Here is a 21,615-nt window from a genome sequence, read left to right on the forward strand (position 1 = left end):
TCTTCTCAAATACGAATATTCTGTCAGAGAAATGAAAAATTCTACTCCACTTGTGTACAAGAAAGCAAAATGCATTCTGCTATCATGTATAGCTAAACAGAATAAACAATAAAAAATCAAATCATGTTTATAATCTATCCCTCCTGAATCAATTCTGAATATTAAATGGACAAAAAGAGTGTAAGTTATTAAAACATAAAATAATAAAGAAAATTAGAGCAACAACACTTTTACATCTGGAAATGAAAAAAAAATTCATAAAGACTTATTAAGGCAAAAAAAATTAGACCACAAGCCAGCAAGAGGGGAAATTTTACATACAAAATAAATCACATCATAGACACTTAAAGAGTCAAGAACTTAAACGAGTAGATTCTTTTAAAAGTGTAGATGCCGTTAGTCCCAAAACTAAGACTATTGTTTTAAAAATATCTATCACATAATTAAAATCTTAGAACATTATTTACCCAGTTTACTCTGTGGAGCTGTTGAAACAGAATTTGAACACTAGAATATTGGCATTTGGATACTGCTCTTAGAAAATTTGGGTTGCTACAACAAAATACCATATTCTAAATCATTTATGAACAGTAGAAATTCAGTTTCTTACATTTTCTGAGACTGGGTAGACCAAGATCTGGGTAGCAGAATGTCAAGACTTTGGTGAGGACAAGTTTCCTGGTTTCCAGGGCCTTCTCACTGGGTCCTACATGGTGGAAGGGTTCCAAGTGTGTAGTTGTAAGCCTGTTTTGGGAGGACACAAATCCTATAGTTGACATAATCACTTCTGCCCCCCCTTCTAACATCAATACCCTGTTGGTTAGGATCTCAACACGTGAATTTGAGGTAGACATAAACATCAAGACCATTAACATTACTTCACCCAGCAAGATCGGTTTTCTAATGAGTGCTTTACTCCTACAGTGACAATGAGTAGCAGCTTACATCTATTACTAGGTCTGGAAAATTTCTCTTTGCTTACCCAGAAATGAATGAGAATCGTATTCATACCACCAGCTCTATGAAGACATGTGGCAATAAATCACTGGTAAAAATTAAAAGAAGTACAGGATCATCATATAATAAGATGTTCCAGATCACACATTGCTCTTCCACAGATCAGATAATTTATCAGAATCACATATATCCTTCTTCCTTATTTGCCTTTTTTTGCTCCAGTACACGTTTCTCCCTAAGAGAACAAACATCTCTCAGTAAGTACAAAACATCTGTCCTATTTCAGATTATGCTTCTATGATATCTCACCAATGATTTTTTGTTGTACGATACAATTTCATTTTTCTTTTATCTTTTCAGTCATATTTGAGTAAGCATCATGTAAACAATAAAATGGAATGGAAAATGGCTCCAGTACACCTTAATAATTATGACAAGGCAATTGTAAAAAAACTTTTCTTCATTGCTAATATACATTTCCTTTTTGAAGTATATTAAAGACTGGCTGTTATCTAGGGTTAGCTAGGAAAGAACCATAGTGACATCCTAGGAGCTCACCTCCCTGAAAATTTAGATGCCAACTGTGAAAATCCTTAGGTGTACTAGTTCCAGAATATATAGTTCAGCACAAGGCTACTTGGGTTAAAAGTATTTATTCTTGAAACTTTACAGAAATTTACCTATTAGTCATTGCACAAAACCCTTTCTTATTATTTCCACTCCATCTATGATTTTTCAGAATTTCAAGTAAACAGACTCTGGGATTTTCAAGTTTATCACTTTTAGAATAACAAATCCTATCTCTTAAAGAGATCCAAATCAGAGATGGGTATATAGTTAGCAACCTAACATAATGGCAACATTTTCATAGCATTCTAAATGTTCCAATGAAACAGTCCTTCCATATGCCACCTTATATAGAGGAAATTTTAGATCTGAAACTGCTCCCAAGGATATCAGCCTCAAGCACATTCTTCATGTGAAAGTTTACAAGGCACCTTCCTTTTCCAAGAGACAATAAGATTGTGGATTGCTTTTTAGGCAAAAAAAAAGCATCCTAGTTCATAATTCAGTCATTTCAAAAATTAAAATTTACAATTACAAGTATAGACCTGAAATTTTTGTTTAAGTAACAAGAGATCAACTGCAAGAAGCATATAATCAAAACTTTTTTTTCTTATAGCTAATATGTGTAAGGCACAAATATATAAAAAATAAAATTCAGTCAGTTTAAAAACAAGAATTTGGCTAGTAAATCTCTTTATAAGAATATTAATTTCTAAGTACAGCATAAAAGAAACAGTATTGTTAGATGAACAATTCAAGTATTATAACAGAAATAACAAAAATGAAAGGAGAAATAGGCTTCTGATAGAAAATTCATTTTGCTTCCAGTAAATAGGACCACATGAGTATATTTCAGATGCTTTTCATTTATGAGCTATCTAAACTGAATGCTAAGCACATTAAAGAGCTCTTGGAAAAATCAGCAGCTGTAACATTTGCTCATTTTCATATAGTGAATTGCTAGACAATAAAACAGAACTCAGAGTGTTAAATTTTTTAAAAAATATATTTTTATTCCATTTCATTGAAGTCAGTCTCTTTAATCTTCTGATTCTGCTGGGACTGGGAATGGGTGGTGTGAGGAAATGAACAGGGAGTGGGTATGGAGGGGGGCACAACAGATCAGAGTAATAGCAAGGGCCATATATCAGCTCACACGCAGTTGAGCAGACCCAATCAGCTTCACTTCATCAGGAATCTCTGACCCATAACAGCCAAAACCCAACTTAAGTATCAATATTTTTTAAAGCTTTGGGATAATTTACAATCTTCTGTAACTTAGCAGCCACTATAACTTCATCATGACCATAAACCAGGTCAGTAGTGAAGAGCTCCCAAGATACACCATCTGCTGTATCTCTTCCTGGAGTAAACTTAAATTCTATATCATTAAGTTCCTTGCTGAAGTTTCTCAATCTTAAGATGAGGTTTGTGATGCAAGAAGCTTCTCTGTAGCTTTACCCACATTGGGTTGGCCCTGAGAATCATGCACAGAGGAGGACTGTATTTGCTCTGGGCTGCTGGTGGTGTTCACTGAGAGCTCTAGATTTTCTTCTTTACTCTTTGTAACTTTTCCTGAGGAGCAGCTGCTTTCCCCTCTTCACTTTTCTCATCCATTTTCTCATCACTGTACTCCCAGTCCCTTTCTTTGGTTTTATGGAGGTGATTATTTGACCCTGGAACTCTTAGCTCTTTGGGTTATCTGGCATTCTGGTAAGCAGCTTCTCAATCAGGTATTCTCTTTTCCTGGCTTTCTGGAAGTAGTTGAATTTGAAAGTTCTGCTGCTGTGAGCCTTTTGTTAGGATATTTTTGAAAACACAGGAAAGTAATTTTCTAACAGACATGCCATATTTTTTCTTCATTTCTTTGTCTTCTACTTAGGTTTCTTAAGTGGGTGGATCATTTTTCAAAGTCTATATTAAGATGTGCATAGGAAGGTATTTGTGGTAAGTTGTGCTGTTCCTGTTGCTATTTCAATGGACAATAATCCGAAACTTCACATGTCAGCCTTGCAGTCATGGGCTCTCATCTGTTCCACAACTTTGAATGCCACCCAACATGGGATGCAAACAATGCTGTTCATACTCTATTCCTTGTAAAATCACCCCTTTTTGCTAAGAATGCACTTACCGCCAAATATGCAATTTGTACAAAACCATTCTCAACCAGAAGAATATTACCAGCTTTCAAATCTCTATGAATCTGACCATTTCTGTGTAGATAGCTAAGTCTCCCAAAGCCTCTTTAAGAATTGTTGCTGTTTCTGCCTCTTCCACTTCTTTCTTCTGCTTTCTTTGGTTGACAATGTATTTGATGATGTCTAACTCTGAGCCTCCACTTAGCAATTTCATGACCAGGCCAAGTTCAACTTTAATCACAAAAGAGGTGTAATAGGTCACTGGGATGGCTGCACTGAATGATGACATGAATTTGTTTTAATAGTTCATACATTCTGGTCTGGAATTTTTCCAGGTTGATCTACTTAATTGCTACATGTTCTTGACTGGGCTTGCATAGGGCAGCCTGAACCACAGCAGTAGCTCCACTGCAGATAAACTCTTGCAACTCATATGTATTCCTGCAGTTGTGCCAGTTCAAGGTCTGGGCAGCTGGGGCAGGGGCAAGTGCCCCTCTTGCAGCTTCCAGGATGCACCAGCCAGAGGACAATCTTCCACTTGAATCTTCCTTGCCTCACCACCAACACCTCTCCACTGGTGAGCACCCTCCCCACTCCTTGTGCTAAGGAATTATTGATCATTCTACTTAACACGTGCAATAAAATTCCTTCAGCTAAAGAGTGAGAAAACAGGCCATTCTCAGTTCCAAGAAGGATTGTTATTAGGTTTCAGTGCAAAAGTTAAGATATTGGAAGTTTTCTTTGTAGAGGAAATAATCAATTCAAGAAAAAGGAGCTACAAATGTTGAGCACTGCTGTTATTCCATCAGAAGAAAAAATAATCACCTTAGTAATGTTCACTAATTAAACATACTGCTGCTCCACTTGCATTCCAAGAAACTTTGTATTACTACTCTAAAATATTTGCTGGAAATAGCTTGCATTAAAACAAAACAAAATAAAACCAAAAGCAGGAAAGAAATACAATTTCAAAGATACTAAGATCAGGCCTTTCTGATCAGAACCAGCTCCAAGTCCCAGAGACAGTGCGACATGCTCTGGTCCGCAAGTGGCTTCAGGGACCAGGACAGGGCAGCCAGGGACTTCCCCAAGCAGCCCGGCCCCCTGCGGCAAGAGGCACCTTTCAAGGCTAGCTTCTCAGAGCAGACCGCCCAGTGAGAACCTTTCTACACAGAGCCAGTCACAAGTCCCCAAAACAACGGAGAGCTTCGATCTGCAAGCAGCATCTGGGATCAGGGCAGGGCAGCCAGAGACTTCTCCACTCAGCACTGCCCCCTCTGGCTGCAGGCTCTTTCCGCAGGGCAATCCAAGATGGCAGACAACAGGGTGACTGCATCTCCAGGCGCTCCAGACCCCAGGACTCAAGAAGGGGAGGCATCGAGAGACTCAGAATAAAATAGAGCCACGGGGTGAAATTCCCCCACTGGGTGAAGGTCAGCCTGGGTGGCAGGCACGAATAGAGGCAGCTTATCAGAGCAGGGCAGGGCAGTTAGAGTCTTCCCCAGGTAGCCCTGCTCCCTCCGTTGGTGGGTTCCTCCCACATGGCCAGCTTCTTGGAGCAGTCCACCGAGTGAGAGAGTTATCAAGTTCCTCCAAGACTTCAGGCTACTGAAGGCTGGGAGGTGATACACTGGAAATCTACAGGGACACTATAAGCCAATAGAGGAAATCTGCAATATCTCAGGGTTCCACTGACATCTGATTAATATGAGAAAACAAGGGAAGAAAATGTCCCAAACAAACCTAGATACTATATCAATAAAACCCAATGACAGCACAGCAGAAGAAATGTCAGAAAGGGAGTTCAGAATGTGCATAATTAAAACAATCTGTGAAGCAATTGAGGAGATGAAAGAGCAAATGCAGGCATTGAAGGAGGAGATGAAAGATCAAATGCAGGCATTAAATGATTGCACCAATCAACAGTTAAAAGAGCACATACGGGAAGCAAAAGATCATTTCAATAAAGAATTAGAGATACTGAAAAAAACAAACAAACAGAAATCCTTGAAATGAAGGAAACAATAAACCAAGATAAAAACTCCATAGAAAGCATAACCAATAGGATAGAACACCTGGAAGACAGAACCTCAGACATTGAAGACAAAATATTTAATCTTGAAAATAAAGTTGGTCAAACCGAGAAGATGGTAAGAAATCATGAACAGAATCTACAAGAATTATGGGATATCATGAAAAGGCCAAATTTAAGAATTATTGGGATTGCGGAAGGCTTAGACAAACAAACCAAAGGAATGAACAATCTATTCAATGAAATAATATCAGAAAATTTCCCAAATTTGAAGAGAGAAATGGAAAACCAAGTAAAAGAGGCTTATAGGACTCCAAATACACAAAATTACAACAGATCCACACCAAAGCCCATTATTATGAAAATACCTAACATACAAAATAACGACAGAATTTTAAAGGCCACGAGAGAAAAGAATCAAATTACATTCAGGGGGAAACCAGTAAGAATATCAGCAGATTTTTCAATCCAAACCCTAAAAGCTAGAAGGGCCAAGAACAACATTTACCAAGCCCTGAAAGAAAACGGATGCCAACCAAGAATCTTATACCCAGCAAAACTTACTTTCACATTTGATGATGAAATAAGATCCTTCCATGATAAACAAAAGCTAAAGGAATTTACAAAAAGAAAGCCAGCATTACAGAACATTCTCAGCAAAATATTCAATGAGGAAGAGATGAAAAACAGCGATGCAAATCAGCAACGGGAGGAACTAGCCTAAAGGAATAGCCAAATAAAGGAGAAACCAAATCATGTCAAAAAACAAAAATGAGTCAAATGACTGGGAATACAAATCATATCACAATAATAACACTGAATGTTAGTGGCCTGAACTCATCAATCAAAGACATAGACTGGCAGTTTGGATTAAAGAGAAAAATCCAACAATATGCTGCCTGCAAGATTCTCATCTCATAGAAAGAGATACCCATAGACTAAAGATGAAAGGATGGGAAAAAACATACCATGCACAGGGACACAGCAAAAAAGCTGGTGTATCCATCCTCATTTCAGATAATGTGGACTTCAAGCCAAAACTAGTCAGAAGGGATAAAGAAGGACATTACATGCTGCTTAAGGGAAGCATATATCAGCATAACAATCATAAATATATATGCCCAGAACATTGGCTCATCCATGTACGTCAAACAAAACCTTCTCAATTCCAGAAATCAAATAGACCACAACACAATAAAACTAGGCAATTTTAACACACCTCTCTCACCACTGGATAGATCTTCCAAACAAAAATTGAATAAAGAAACCATAGATCTCAATAACACAATCAACAATTTAGGCTTAACTGACATATATAGACTATACCTTCCAACAGAGAATGAATACACTTTCTTCTCAGTATCACATGGATCCTTCTCTAAAATAGACCATATTTTATGCCACAAAGCTACTGTTAGCAAATACAAGAAGATAGAGATACTACCTTGTACTCTATCAAATCATAATGGATTGGAATTAGAAATAAATGACAGAATAAAAAACAGAAACTTCTCCAATACCTGGAGATTAAATAATACGCTATTATATGATGAATGGATAACAGAAGACATCAGGAGGGAAATAAAGAAATTCTTAGAAGTAAACGAGAACAAAGACACATCATATCAAAATCTCTGGGACACTATGAAAGCAGTACTTAGAGGAAGATTTATTTTATGGGGTGTATTCAACAAATGAAGTAGAAATCAACAAATAAATGACTTAACACTACAGCTCAAAGCCCTAGAAAAGAAGAGCAGACCAACACCTAAAGTAATAGAAGACAGGAAATAGTTAAAATCAGAGCCGAAATCAACGAAATGGAAATAAAAGAAACAATTGGAAAAAATAACTAAATAAACAGTTGGTTCTTTGAAAAAATAAACAAAATTGATAAACACTTAGCCACACTAACAAAGAGACAGAGGGAGAAAACTCAAATTACTAAAATACGGAATGAACAAGGAAATATCACAACAGACACAAGTGAAATACAAAACATAATTAGAAGCTATTTTGAAAATCTATACTCCAAAAAAACAGAAAACCTCGAAGACATCAACAAGTTTCTAGAGACATATGAATTACCTAAACTGAATGAGGAGGACATACACAACTTAAATAAATCAATTTCAAGCAATGAAATAGAAGAGGTCATCAAAAGCCTACCAACAAAGAAAAGTCTGGGACCAGATGGGTTCTCAGCCGAGTTCTACAAAACCTTTAAAGAAGAGCTCATTCCAATACTCCTCAAACTCTTCCATGAAATAGAAGAGGAGTGTACCCTCCAAACTCGTTCTGTGAAGCCAATATCACCCTAATACCTGACCTAGACAGAGACACATTGAGGAAAGAAAATTTCAGACCAATATCCTTAATGAACTTCGACGCAAAAATTCTCAACAAAAGTTTAGCAAATTGCATACAAAAATATATTAAAAAGATAGTGCACCATGATCAAGTGGGTTTTATCCCAGGGATGCAAAGTTGGTTCAACATCCAGAAATCAATAAATGTCATTCACCATATCAACAGTCTTATAGTTAAGAATCACATGATTATTTCAATAGATGCAGAAAAAGCATTCAATAAAATACAGCACCCCTTCATGCTCAAAACACTAGAAAAAATTGGCGTAGTGGGAACATTCCTTAACATTATAAAGGCCATCTATGCTAAGCCCATGGCCAGTATCATTCTAAATTGTGAAAAACTGAAAGCATTCTCCCTAAAAACTGGATCAAGGCAGGGATGCCATCTTTCACCCCTTCTATTCAACATCGTCCTTGAGACTCTAGCCAGAGTAATTAGACAAACCAAAGAAATTAAAGGGATATGAATTGGAAAAGGAGAACTCAAACTATCCCTGTTCACTTATGACATTATTATATATTTAGAGGAACCTGGAAATTCCACCAGAAAACTTTTAGAACTCATAGGTGAATTCAGTAAAATAGCAGGTTACAAGATCAGTGCTCATAAATCCAATGCATTTTTATACATAAGTGATGAATCTTCAGAAAGAGGAATTAGGAAAACTACCCCATGCATAATAGCATCAAAAAAAATAAAACATTTGGGAATCAATCTCACAAAAGAGGTGAGAACTACGGAACACTAAAGAAAGAAATTAAAGAAAACCTTAGAAGATGAAATGATCTCCCATGTTCTTGGATAGGTATAATTAATATTGTCAAAATGGCCATACTACCTAAAGTGCTGTAGAGATTAAATGGAATTTCAATTAAAATCCCAATGATGTACCTTGCAGAAATAGAGCAAGCAATTATGAAATTCATCTGGAAGAGTGATAAAACCAGAATACCTAAAGCAATCCTCAGTAGAAAGTGCAAAGCAGGGAGTATCACAATACCAGATCTTCAACTCTACTACAAAGCAATAGTAACAAAAACATCATGGTACTGGTACCAAAATAGACAGGTAGGTCAATGGTACAGAATAGAGGACATGTACACAAACCCATATAAATACAATTTTCTCATACTAGACAAAATGTCCAAAAATATGCAATGGAGAAAATATAGCCTCTTCAACAAATGGTGCTTGGAAAACTATGTGCAATGGAATGAAATTAAACCCCTATCTCTCACCCTATTCAAAACTCAACTCAAAATGGATCAAGGACCTCAGAATCAGACCAGAGACCTTGCATCTTATAGAAGAAAATGTAGGTCCAAACCTTCAACTTGTTGGCTTAGGATCAGACTTCCTCAACAGAACTCCCATAGCACAAGAAATAACAGCAAGAATCAACAACTGGGATAGATTCAAACTAAAAAGTTTTCTCTGAGCAAAAGAAATTCTCAGTAATGTGAAGAGAGAGCCTACAGAGTGGGAGAATATCTTTTCCACTCATACTTCAGATACAGCGCTAATTTCCAGAGTCTATAAAGAAATCAAAAAACTCTACACAAAGAATACAAATAATCCATCACAATGGGCTAAGGAAATAAAGACACTTCACAGAAGAAGATGTAGATGCAATCAACAGATATATGAAAAAATGTTCAACATCTCTAGTAATAAGGGAAATGCAAATCAAAACTACCCTAAGATTTCATCTCACCCCAATTAGGATGGTGATTATCAAGAACACAAGTAACAATAGGTGTTGGCAAGGATGTGGGGAAAAAGGTACACTCCTACAATGCTGGTGGGGTTGCAAATTAGTGCAGCCACTCTGAAAAGCAATATGGAGATTCCTCAGAAAGCTTGGAATGAAACCACCATTTGATCCAGCTATCCCACTCCTTGGCATATACCCAAAGGACTTAAAATCAGTATGCTACAGAGATACAGCCACATCAATGTTCATTGCTGCTCAATTCACCATAGCCAGATTGTGGAAACAACCTAGATGCCCTTCAGTTGATGAATGGTTAAAGAAACTGTGGCATATTTATACAATGGAATATTACTCCGCAATGAAGCATGATAAAATTATGGCATCTGCAGGCAAATGGAAAAAACTGGAGAATATCATGGTAAGTGAGATGAGCCAATCTCAAAAAACTAAAGGATGCCATCTTGAAAACCACTTGGCATCCTTTAGTTTTTTGAGCCAGAGCAATTAGACCAAAGAAATTAAAGGAATACGAATAGGAAAAGAAGAACTCAAACTATCCCTATTTGCTGATGATATGATTGTATACTTAAGAGGAACCAGGAAATTCCACCAGAAAACTTTCAGATCTCATAAGTGAATTCAGTAAAGTAGTGGGATATAAGATCAATGCACATAAATCTAAGGCATTTTTATACATAAGCGATGAATCTTCAGAAAGAGAAATTAGGAAAACTACCCCATTCACAATAGCATCGAAAAAAATAAAATACTTGGGAATCAATCTCACAAAAGAGGTGAAAGACCTCTACAATGAGAACTACAGAACACTAAAGAAAGAAATTCAAGAAAACCTTAGAAGATGGAAAGATCTCCCATGTTCTTGGATAGGAAGAATTAATATTGTCAAAATGGCCATACTACCAAAAGTGCTATACAGATTCAATGCAATTCCAATTAAAATCCCAATGATGTAACTTACAGAAATAGAGCAAGCAACTATGCAATTCATCTGGAAGAATAAAAAACCCAGAATAGCTAAAGCAATCCTTGGCAGAAAGAGTGAAGCAGGGGGTATCGCAATACCAGATCTTCAACTCTACTACAAAGCAATAGTAACAAAACTGGCATGGTATTGGTACCAAAATAGAAAGGTGGATCAATGGTACAGAATAGAGGACACGGACACAAACCCAAATAAATACAATTTTCTCATACTAGACAAAGGTGCCAAAAATATGCAATGGAGAAAAGATAGACTCTTCAACAAATGGTGCTGGGAGAATTGGAAATCCATATGCAACAGAATGAAACTAAACCCATATCTCTCACCATGCACGAAACTCAACTCAAAATGGATTAAGGACCTCAGAATCAGACCAGAGACCTTGCATCTTGTAGAAGAAAAAGTAGGTCCAGAGCTTCAACATGTTGGCTTAGGACCAGACTTTCTCAATAGGACTCCAATAGCACAAGAAATAAAAGCAAGAATTAATAACTGGGATAGATTCAAAATAAATAGCTTTCTCTCAGCAAAGGAAACTATCAGCAATGCGAAGAAAGAGCCTACAGAGTGGGAGAAAATCTTTGCCAATCATACTTCAGATATGCACTAATCTCCAGAATCTATAAAGAACTCAAAAACTCTACATCAAGAATGCAAATAATCCAATCGACAAATGGGCTAAGGAAATGAATAGACACTTCACAGAAGAAGATCTACAAGCAATCAGCAAACATATGGAAAAATGTTCAACATCTCTAGTCATAAGAGAATTGCAAATCAAAACCACCCTAAGATTCCATCTCACCCCAATTAGAATGGTGATTATCAAGAATACAAGCAACAACAGGTGTTGGCGAGGATGTGGGGAGAAAGGTACACTCATACATTGCTGGTGAGGCTGCAAATTAGTGCAGCCACTCTGGAAAGCAGTGTGGAGACTCCTTAGAAAACTTGGAATGGAACCACAATTTGACCCAGCTATCCCACTCCTTGGCCTATACCCAAAGGACTTAAAATCAGCATATTACAGAGATACAGCCACATCAATGTTCATAGCTGCTCAGTTCACAATAGCCAGATTGTGGAACCAACCTAGATGTCCTTCAACTGATGAATGGATAAAGAAAAACTGTGGTATATATATACAATGGAATATTACTGAGCCATAAAGAATGATAAAATTATGGCATTTGCAGGCAAATGGATGAAACTGGAGAATATCATGCTAAGTGATATGGGGGGTGGGAGGGGTTAGTGTTGGGGTTGGAGTTGGGTTTAGGGAGGGGGGCAGGAATGGAGGAAGGAAGGAGTGTATAGAGGGAGTGGAGGGGTGTGAGGGGTGGGGGAGAAGGGAAAAAATGGCAGAATGAATCAAACAACATTACCCTATGTAAATTTATGATTACACAAATGTTATACCTTTACGCCATGTACAGGCAGAGAAACAACATGTATCCCATTTGTTTACAAAAAAAAAATAAAAAATAAAAAAATTGAAAAAAAAAACAAAAACAAACTAAAGGATGAATGATCTCACTGATAAGCAGTTGGGGACACATAATGGGGGGTGGGAGGGTTTAGTGTTAGGGTTAGGGTTAGGTTTAGGGTTAGGGATAAGGAGGGTGGTAAGAATGGAGGAAAGAAGGACTGTATAGAGGGAAAAGAGGGGTGGGAGGGTTGGGGACAAAGGGAAAAAATAATGAATCAAACATCATTGCCCTATGTAAATTTATGATAACACAAATGGTATGCTTTGAAAAAAAATTTAAAGATGAAGAAAAAAAAAACTAATGAATATATATACCCTTTGGCCCATTAAAAAAAAAAATAATGTCGACCTGAAAGTAAATAGTGATTACTAGAGAATTGAAAGGCAGGGGACAAAGGGAGGGAAATTTGGCTTTTATTAGGTCACACTCTATGCATGTATGGAAATATCACACTGAACCCCATGAATATTTATAATTAATACATGTTATTAAAAAGAAATAAGAATGTTTTCTTAAAAAAAGATACTAAGATCATGCAATAAGAAAGAGAAACGTATAAATTAAGATCCTAACAGTTTTAAAACATCATATGGTTTTTATCACACAGAAAAGTATGTCTTTATAATATATATTTCAGATTAAAAAACCTAGTAGCCAAAAAGGAAAACTTAACTAAAGGTGTATGTCTTAAGGCAAAGTAACTAATGCAATAGAAGCCAAAAAAGATAGATATTTCTCATATTTATTGTTTCACACAGGTGTCTCCAGCATGTAGTTAGTTTTATTTCATTCATTAAGTTAAATATAGGTAAGCTATCATAGAGTTTTGTGCTGAGGAGGTTATAGTTCTATTTGAACATACCTGTCTGCTAAATTCTGTATACATTTTTTCTGAAGATGTAATATGTGACAAAGTAAAAAGAAGAAAGAAAGAAGAGTGACTTCATTAGGATAATAGCCAACACTAGGATGGGCATGTGATCCTGTCTCTATAGAAAATATAAAAAAGGGCTGGCACCCAAAAAAAGCCAACACTAACACATTTGAATAAAGTATTATGGTGGAATAGGTATATGTGTGTATATATGAATCCTGTATCAACTTATGTAAATTTTACAAAATACATAAATATAACATTGCATGTATGATTATGCCATGCATAAAATATAGTGAATGTTATATTACAAATGTATATATGTGAAATTTAAATAAATACTAATATATGAAAAATATAATGTATTCATTATAACATTACATTGTATATTTTATACTGTTATAAATTTACAAGTGTGTTCCTATTGAACTCTAAAAATAAAATTAGCTATGTACCAAATCTCAAATTTTCTCGAAAAGCTGAAATTTATAAAAATTGATAAGAACATAATTGGAAATACTATCATTCAGTATAATGAGAAAATTCATAGAAATTTCACAAGAACTGCCCATAACCAAAATACCATTCTACTTTATTTGAATAATGATTTAAAGAGATAATTATAATTCTAATATTAAATAACATACACAAAGAAATGTTTATGATTCGAATATACTTTAGACTCTACAAACCCCCCAAAATAAGCATAAGCCTTAGAAAACTTATTGAGAAATACTCTGAGCCCTTTGTCTAAGAGGAATTCTTGATTTTTTTTCTTTTCTGTTTTTCTCTCTATGTTCTATCACATCCTCTGCTGCTTATACTACATCTGCCTGAATATTAGTTACTCCATATTTACATGTCTTAAGAGACAGTGGTCTCTCTGACCATGATGCAGTACACTCTGTATGTAAATACATAAAGCAAACAAGGATGTAGAAGATTACACTGTGGAGTCCAGTTTGAAATAAACTCACTTATACAACAAACCTAAGTCACACTGACAAAAGAAAGTTGCATACTGTGAAGGTACCACATGAAATTTAAGAAATAGCCATCCTAGCAGATGAGCAATCTAACCATAACAATACAAGCAATACAGAAAAACAAGATAATGTGTCATCTTCTGAAATATATAGTTCCATACTATCATTCCAAAAATACCAATGTGGATGAAATGCCAAAGAATTCAAAGGATGATTTAAAAAAAACTCAGTGAAATCTGAGAGAATACAAATAATTCAGAGAATTAAGGAAAAAGATACAGGATATAAATGAGAAATCAAATAGAAAATTTTGGGGAAAAATTGGGGAAATAATGTTGTCAGATAAAAACTCAGCTGAATACCAAAATACTAGACTAGATCAAAAGGAACAGAGAATATCTGAATTCAAAGATAATTTTGCCAACATATTATATTCAGACTGAAATAAAAGAAATCTCCCCTCCAAAACACCATTAAAATATCAAACATTCATATAATTGGCATACCAGAAGGTGAAAAGCTAAGTTGAATGCATAGAAACAATATAAGTTGAAATAAGAGTCACAAATTTCTCAAATATTAGGAAAGACATGGACATCCATGTTTGAGGGATATTTAGAGCCACAATATAGAAATAATCAGAGATTAACATCTTAATGACATGTTATAGGTAAACTGCCAAAAATGCAGAAGAAAAGAATATCAAATTTGCAAAAGAGGGTGAGCCATGACACATTAAATGAAAACCTATTAGACAAACAGATTTTACCGCCAAATCTCTAAAGGCCAAAAGGGCATGAAATAATGTGCTTCAAGTCCTGAAAGAAAATAACTCAAAGAACATTAATATAAGAGCAAGGTTATCATTCATAATTGAAGAATAATCAAAAACATGTCAAAATAAGCATAAGCAGAGGGAATTCATAATCACTAGGACAGCATTATTAGACGATATTTAAGAGAACTCTACACTAAGAAGAGTAATAAAGACAACTGCAGTCATGAGAACATGTGAAAGAATAAATCACAGTCAAGGGGTAGACATGCTAAAGAGATATAGGAAGGAATCAGATATTTATGTAGTAGACCATCAAACTTATGAGAGAAATAAAAGATGAGTAAATGAACACAAAATATTCAAAACAACCAGAAGAAAAATCACTGAAATGGCAGGAACACATATATTTTAATAATTCTGAAATTAAATAGCCTCAAATTCTCTGATTAAGTAACAGACTGACTAAATACTTTAAAAAATAAATAAGACTTAACAATATGCTACATATAAGAAACTTATCCAAAATGCAAAGACAGACTGAAAGTGAAAGGATGGAAAAAGTATTAAAAGCAAATGGAATTCTAAAACAAGGATAGCAATAATTATATTCAACAAAATAGACTTTTAAACAAGATCTGTGAAACAATTTCACTATATATTGATCCAGCGAGCAATACATCAAGAAGCTATAACAAGCTGGGCACAATGGTGCACGCCTATAATCTCAGCAGCTCAGGAGGCTGAGACAGGAGGATTGCAAGTTCAAAGCTAGCCTCAGCATGGTGAAGTGCCAAGCAACTCAATGAGACCCTGTCTCAAAATACAAAATAGGACTGGGTATGTGGCTCAGTGGTAAAGTGGTAAAGTGACCCTGATTTCAGTCCCCAGTACCAAAGAAAAAAAAAGAAGCTATAACAATTACACATGTAAATGTCCTGAAATTTGGAGGCCCTGATTTCATAAAACAAATATTACCACACATAAAGGGTGATATAGGCCTTGATATAAGAATGATGAATAACCTTAATACCACACTCTCACCAACAGAAATCCAGACAAAAATCAATGAATAAATAATAGTTATATTATATTACACATCAAGTTGATTTCTCAAATGTCTACAGAATATTCCATCTACCATATGCAGAATACACATTCTTTTCATCAACATGTGGATCTTTTTCCAAAATCTACCACATATATTCCACAAGCACTTCTTTACAATTTTTTTTGAATTGAAGTAATTTATTACATCTTATCTCATCCCAAATGGAATAAAACTAGAAATCAGTAGCAAGAAAAATGCAGAAATTAAACAAACACATGGAAATTTGGCAGCACACAATTGAATGAACATTGTCTTTGAAAAAACCAGAGGGGAGATTTAAAGTTCCTTGAATTAAATGAAAATGGAAACAAAACACACATCAATCTGTGAGACATACCAAAAGTAGCCTAAAAGAAAAATTTATAAAATGATTACATTTAAAAAGTAGGGTGCTTTTACATAAATAACCACATGATACACCTAAAATTCGTACTAAAAGAACAACAAATCAAACACCCAAATTAATGGGAATAAATAGAAAGGCTCAGAGTATAAATGAATAGTGACTAAATGAACAATACAAGTGATTAGTAAAACTGAGAGTTGGTCCTTTGAAAAGATGAACAAAGATGTTAGCTCAATAACCAAAATAAAAAGTGAAAACTCAAATTAAAGATGGAGAAGATGACATTATAACAGACATGAATAAAATGTAAAAGGTCACTAAGAAATATTTTGAAAGACTATGTAACAATAAATTTTAAAATCTTAAAAAAGTAGGCAAATTTTGGAGACATAAAACCACTGAAATTGAAATAAGAGGACAGAAAATCCAATACATCAGTAACAAGCTACAATATGGAAATAGGAATAGAAAGATTGAGCAAGAAAATCCAAGTTCAGTTAGATTCACTGCTGAATTTGAACAGATTTTGGGGGGGGAAAAGGCACTAATTCTCAAACTACTGTATAAAATTGAAAGGAAAGTATCACTTTCCAACTCATTTTATGAAGACAGTATAATGTGGTACTAAAATATGACAAGGTCACAACAAAAAAGACTACAGACCAGTATCTTTCATGAAAATGAATTAACTGAAGATGAGTAAAACCTTTACAATGAAAATTACAAAACACTGAAGAAATGACTAAAGAAAACACTTCAAGGTGGAAAGACCTCAAATGTTCATGGATTGGTATAATTAACATTTTTAAAATGATTACACTACCCAAATCAATCTACAGATTCAGTTTAGTCATTGAAATGCCAATATTATCTACAAATGATTATAAGTTTTATTTGTAATTGCAAAACTCAGAAAATCAGGTGTTTTTGAAAGAAATAAGGCAAATGTGATACCTTCATTTTATGTATAATAAAAAGATGTACTCCATTAATATATACAGATTCATCAAAATATTTTTTATAAGTTAAAACTCAAAAGTTTATATACTGTATAATTCCAGTTATGTAACATTTTGAGATGAAACATTCTGGAAATAAACAACAGATTATTGATAATTGGAGTTTGAGTGCAAAGGGAGCTGGGATGGAGGTGATGGAAGTTATAAAATGACAGCAAAAGAGAAATTCTTGTGATGAAACCACTAATTATGGTATCTGTGTTAGTAGCACAACAAAGACTCGTGGAAACAAAAAGCTAAATGTACACCACAGACATGTTCACAAATGTGTGCTGTTAAATTGAGAAAAATAAGACAAGTATATTGTGTCTGTCAGTATCTTAGTTGTGACATTATCCCATAATTCTATGTAATGTTCTCTTCTTTAAGAATTTACCATTTATTTATTTTTAATGTGGTGCTGAGACTCCAACCCAGTTTCTCACCTGTGCTAGGTAAGCACTCTACCACTGAGCTACAATCCTCTGCTGCCAGGGGCTACTGCCACAAGCTGCACCTGGACCTCATCAAGGAGATGTGGCAGTTCTTCCTGACGGTGGCCTAGGCCTGCTCCTTCATCCCCACCTACCACAGTGGCCAAATCGGCTTCATGCTATGCAGCAAAAACCAGAGCACCAATTTCGAGGAGCCCCAGCAGCGGCTGATACAGACACAGGTGGAGCACATGAAGCTAAGAACTACAACATGGATGTGCACCTTGCTGCCTGAATTCACCCACAAGGCCCTGAACAAAGTGTGCTGAATCCAGGTGACACTGCAATGTTGCCCAGGATCTCAGACTAGACTGGGAAGTCTCTGGGGTGCCCAGGACCCACCAGGCCTGGACCAGATCCCCTGTCTTCTCACATCCACCAACCAAGTGTTCTGCCCCAGAATACTGCCCCGCCTGCCCTACTGGGTGGACTCTGTGCATCTTTCTCTCTGGCATTGAGCCCCGAGCCTATACCAGCTCTGTACAGCACTGTCTCTCTACCCTCTCTTGCCCCTCAGCAAACATGTGTATTTATAAAAAAAAAAAAAAAAAACATTTTGAGGTGAGTGAAGGTTTTTTTCCTCCTTTCAAGATAATGTAAATATAAAAATGTATTCCACTCTCTTCATTCTTTTTGGTCAAAGTTCCTTATAATCCCTAACCCTTTTTCTATATATGCAATCATGTTTTTCTCTTACTTATTTCAAACTTTTCTCCTTTCAGTGGGTTTCAGCAGTTTTAATACATATACCTACAAATAGTTTTTTTGGTTGTCAGATTTATACTATATATTCTACTTGATGTTCTCTGAGTTTCCTGAACCTGATTGTTGACTCTCAGTGATGTTTCAAAATTCCAAGCTGTTATTACTTGAAATATTCCTTCTGCTGCCTTCCTTCTCTATCTCCCCTGCCTCTCTTCATCTTCTGCCTCCTCTTATTTTCCATTGGAACATGTGCTATACTGTCATAATTCTCCCATAGTTCAGGAATGCTCTGTTCATTTTTTCCCATCCTTATTTTCCTTTCCATTTCACTTTGAAAAATTTCTACTGGCATACTGTCAAGCTCACTTTTCCTCCCATGTGTGTTCAGCCTACTAAGGATTCTCTTTGAGACATTCCTCATTTATGTTTCCTGTATTTAATTTCTGTACTCTCCTTTGGATAGTCTCTTAGAGGTTACCTTCCTCAACTTATAGTATGACACTTATATTGTATGCTATTTCTTTAGAGGTCACAACAGCAATCATCAATTTCCCATCCAAAATTTCCCAAACCCGTTCACATGTGACTATCAGTCTCATATTTTTTTTCCCTTTAACCTGTATTTTACTGACCATAAAACTTTGATTAATATGACTTTACAGTAAATGTTGAAATTGGAATTTTTTTTGTCCAAATTTTTCTTCAAAATAAAGAACAGCTGGAATAACTGATGATAAACACCTAAGTATGACTCTTTCTTCACTAACAGACATAAAAATATGACATCTATGTGAAAAAGACAGGATATATGTATGAGAATATGTTTTACATGAGATGATACAATATTAAATGTGAATGAACTTAGAAAAGTAAATATTAAATCCCTAAAATTAAATTCCTAATATTACTGGAACAATTCAAAGAAGCATATTTACAAAGTTGACAGGAAAATTAAAGGTAATTTTAATACAAATTTTAAAAGTTTTGATAAGAAAAAAGAGAAACAAAATGGAAGATTATTTAGTAGTATATACTTAATAAGATGGTAGACCAAATATAAATATGTCAACAATTTTATTAAAGCTTAATGAATTCATGGCAAATTTAATGGCAGAAGCTGAGAAGATAGGCTTAAAACATTATTAAATATATGCTGTATGCAGGTGAAGTGTTTCACATATAAAGAGAAAATGAATTCTAAATAAGTAAATGGAAAAATGTGTCATGAATTCAGTAAATGAAAGCACACCCAAACGTTTGACAAAATAGATCAAGACAATGGGTATTAGCAAAGTTATGGAGGAATAGATCATCATAATAATGTGTTAATTCATAAGGACACAATAGCAGTCATACCCACTTTACAGATTTAAATATAGTTTCCAAATACAGTGAAAAATTTTACAGAATTAAAGCAAAAAATAGAATATTCTGTAATTATAGTTGGAAATATTAATATTCAAAAGACTTCATGAATAAATTAAAAGTTATGAAGAAAATTGCCAACCAACAAGTTATTTTTGCAAAACACCATATCTAACAATAGCAGAGTTTTTTCCCTTTTTTTAAGTTTTTCAAATGTTTGGCACACTTACTGAAATGACCATATACTGCGCTATGAAGTAATAAAATTAAAACCATTGAGATTATATCAGTTATATACTCTGGCCACAACAGAATTATTATATTCAATAGCAATAATAAAATGATATAGCACACCACAAAATATTTAAAAAAATTAACACCTTCTGAGTAACTGATTGGTCAAAGAAGAAATGACAGGGGCTATTAGCAAACAGCTTCAAGTGAACAGTCACTCAATATGCAGACCTAAGCCCAGACTGGGTCTGGAAAGCCCAAGTTTAGCCTGTGCAGAGACTAGTAATGAACCTCAGCAAACATTCACCTCTCATTGCTCTGTGACCCTCAGGGAACAGGTGAGATAGATCATTCAAGTGGATATGTAACTTTTTTCTTACACACCAAAGTTTAAACCTAGTATCACAATGAAAATAGCAGTAGAGAGTTCCTAAAATATTGAGATAATTCAACATTTTCAATATTTCACAGACCAACTCTCTATCAGTCTGAGTTACAAGCAAATACTGTAGTGCTTTAGTCTCCTCAGACATTGGTAAATTCACCCTATCACACTAACCCGTTTTGATTTAGGAAAAAAGTTCCAGGCCTTAAGATGCATAAATTAACAAATGATATACTTTAACTTGTGGGGATAAATCCATAAAAATCCTGATAAAACTGGAGTTAAAACATTTGGAATAAATTTTAATTATATGATTAAAAATGTGTGTACGTTTATGTATATAAGCACACAAGCACATGAAAATCAAGACTTAACACATTATTTCATTTACATTTATTTTTTGTGTGTGTATCCCCTGCACATTATTTTTTGTTCTTCCTGAAATTGGTATCTAACTACTTCAGATTTCCTTACATCAGATTCTGAAAGTCTACATTTCAGATATCTTCACCCATAAACAAACAGGGTTTTGAGAAAATAGGAATTTTCACAAGACAAAACACATTTTGCATTTTCCCTTAACAAGGAGAAAACAAAAGTAAAAAGTCAGTACAGGATCCTTCAGTGCATACTGACCTCTGGAAGGTCAGAAAGAAATGCTGTGAAACTGGTCGCACCCCACTCCTCGGACATGCTGCACTGCAGCAACTCACCCTCTTTTTCTTCCAAATTTCTTCTCTCTTGAATTTGCAATCCACAGGCGAGAAAAAGCATTCAATGAAGATGAATGGTAGAAAACCAGCAGGTTGACAATGGAGCTCCTGGTAGGTATTCTTCCTCCAAGTGTGTTCGGCAAGTGGTGCCAAGGGGTCTATATAGCACTTAGGTTACTGTGATTGGTCCACAGTTATGCTAATTAGGGTTTGCAAGTGTACCAATGCTATTGGTCCAAAATATGGAAATGCTATTGGTCAATTCTTGAGTCAGGGATTCATTCAGCTCTGCTCACTTCCGTTTTCTCAATGCCAGTGGAGAAGTGAGAGGTTGAGGTCCCAGATGGCCCACAGG

At 35.3% G+C, this 21,615-nt stretch overlaps 1 pseudogene; it reads right to left on the minus strand.

Moving 5' to 3' along the window:
- Nucleotides 1–2,671: 2,671 nt before the first annotated feature.
- LOC124973840 (STE20/SPS1-related proline-alanine-rich protein kinase-like) lies at nucleotides 2,672–21,240 on the minus strand (annotated as a pseudogene).
- Nucleotides 21,241–21,615: the final 375 nt, after the last annotated feature.

This window comes from Sciurus carolinensis, unplaced genomic scaffold (assembly GCF_902686445.1).
Source record: "Sciurus carolinensis unplaced genomic scaffold, mSciCar1.2, whole genome shotgun sequence".
In the NCBI taxonomy this organism is placed as follows: Eukaryota; Metazoa; Chordata; class Mammalia; order Rodentia; family Sciuridae; genus Sciurus; species Sciurus carolinensis.